Source organism: Haliaeetus albicilla, chromosome 2, assembly GCF_947461875.1.
Source record: "Haliaeetus albicilla chromosome 2, bHalAlb1.1, whole genome shotgun sequence".
NCBI classification, from domain to species: domain Eukaryota; kingdom Metazoa; phylum Chordata; class Aves; order Accipitriformes; family Accipitridae; genus Haliaeetus; species Haliaeetus albicilla.
In genome coordinates, this window is record NC_091484.1 from 65,183,207 (window position 1) to 65,185,534 (window position 2,328).

Consider the following 2,328-nt stretch of genomic DNA (forward strand, 5'->3'; position numbering starts at 1 on the left):
ACCTTTTTTGTACCTGGAAACGCAGGAAAGGAAAAACCCCACAGTTCTTGTGCCAGATAGATGGATGTGAAAGATTACACAGCTGCAGTGTCTTGAGGTTACAAAACTGCCAGTTTAACAAGCAAGATAAGCAGCAACACTGATGTATTTATAGGAGTTTAGACATTTATATTGCTTTTTAAAAGAAATGTAATGAACCAATCCATAAATAGTATGGGGATCATAGGTTTATTGCTGCCTTAGTGTAATGGAAGCTTACAATATAAAACACACCAATAGGAAACTTCTGTGATAATGGCATTGGTAATAAGCTATTTGGGGAGGGACTGCCTTTTTGGTGTATGTGCATGGGCAGAGGCTAGCACAAGGCAGCAGCCATCTGGCTGGGACCTTGAGCTGCCATTGTAATCTAAATATTAGAAAATAACAACGAGAGATCTGAAAGCTACAACAGCCTGTGACAGGAAACAGGTCATTATCTTGAACAACAAAAATATGTTCAGTTGATATTTGTTTAATAGCTGGGGTCTAAGCTGAAGATCTTGTATGCATTTCAATAGATTTTGGAGCAGGTTCTTGGACATGGCAGATGGCAAATGTGCTGGGTGAAGCAGCTCAAGTCTATGAGCTCCTCTGCAGGAAAAGCAGGAAAGGACAAAGACAAGGACCTACCGGCTCAGAAGACCTTAAGGTAGTGAGATATATCCTTATTTATTTTAAGAAAAGGTGTGTCAAGCAATGAATTAAATTCTTGCTTCTCAATATGTACATTCAAAAAACAATTTGCTCTGTCTGCTTTACCATTGACTGGCAAAATAAAAAAGATGTAAAATTTACTACCAAAAAATCCTTTTACTGTTCCCAGTCATATGTAAATGGCAAACATTTTCATTTTGTAGTGTTGTCATAGGTTACCAAGTGGGTCATCTTTGCCTTTTCCTACAGGCCAAAATGGCTTTGCACCATTTCTGTGATAAGGGGAGTACTGAGATAACTCTCAGCTGTCATCACTGAATTCTCACCCCTCTCCATGTCACGCAGTGCTGTTCAAGGATGAAGCTGTTGACTTTCCCCCTTGACCAGCATGGGCCTTTACAGCATAAGTGAACAACATATTGGTGGTTAAAAGTAATTTCCCTGCCAAGAACACTTTTCTGACTGGGGACTTCCTTTTGAAAATTCTGGCTCCGAGAGAAAAGTAAAAGAGGGCATGCTAAATACTTTACTACTTAATTTTGAAAATATTAGGATGATGAATTCCAAAATAAATACTGGGGAGGTTCTTAAGCGATATATGCATTGGACTGTAGCTGTAGGCTGGCACTCAGCCACAGTTAGGTGGTGTTTTGTTGTGGTTTCCCAGCCAACCTCTCATGAGTAAGTGTTAAAATGCGGGGTGAAAGAGTGATGAGGGAGAAGTGATGAGGGAGAAGTTGAGATTACCTCTCTGACACAAATTGCCCTGCTAAGGTCAAGGCAAATATTATTAGAATGGAAAGTTGATCAGAATTCAATACTAAATGTAACCCAGTGACATGAAGTTTTCTCTTTCAAACTTTCAAACCTGCATTGAGACGAGTGACGTCCCTCCTTAAAGTGCTGTTGCTCATACTCTTTGTCTAAACCCATTCATTGCTCCTCAGACATCACCTCCTCATGATGGAAGCTCCTCTTTTTCACTCTTTAGTCCTTTGATTTCCTATGAAGTTGGGGAAAGCCACTTTTTCCACAGCTCCTGCCTGGTACAACTTGCACAACTACTTGAGGCACTCACTCAGCATTGCCACCTCTCTGTCACTTCCATCTCTGAACACAAGCCCAGGATCCCCGAGATGCCACTGCCGTTATATCTGCATGGGACTTCTAGATTGCTGTACGTCAGTGCACATGTGTTTGTTTTCAAAGTCAACAACAAATGTAACATTAAACACCCTTGACTGCTCCACTGAACAGCCTTGTCTGCTTCATGTTGCAAAACAGACCTAATTCTTATTGTAGCTGGTTTGTGATTGAACTAATGGTGCATGCAGAATCATAATTCAGCAAAGTGAATTAAATTATCAAAGAGTCTTTTACACTCAACACTTATCACTGCCTATACAAAAACCAAAACAATGTACTTGTGGGAGGGCAAATTTTTTCACGCAGCTTAGAGGGAGGTGGATGACCAGCTGTCAGCAAAGAGGAGGTAGAGACGACAATTCACAGAAGAGTTCAGGGGCTGGAAATATGCAAATGACAAATCTAAACAAATCGGCAACCCTCCAAAGGAGAAGCATCAGTGGATTGTAAAAATAATTTCCTCTTGCAGATCCCATTTGTAAGGCA

General features: G+C 40.6%; 1 long non-coding RNA gene across 2 annotated transcripts; it reads left to right on the top strand.

The window, feature by feature from the left end:
- The first annotated feature begins 229 nt into the window (after nt 1-229).
- On the top strand, nt 230-1,941 carry LOC138688535 (uncharacterized). Of its 2 annotated transcripts, XR_011327398.1 has the most exons (3): nt 230-471; nt 561-691; nt 1,644-1,941. It is a non-coding gene; the product is annotated as an uncharacterized lncRNA (long non-coding RNA). The 2 variants fall into 2 exon arrangements; XR_011327396.1 differs by having other exon boundaries at nt 230-691.
- Nucleotides 1,942-2,328: the final 387 nt, after the last annotated feature.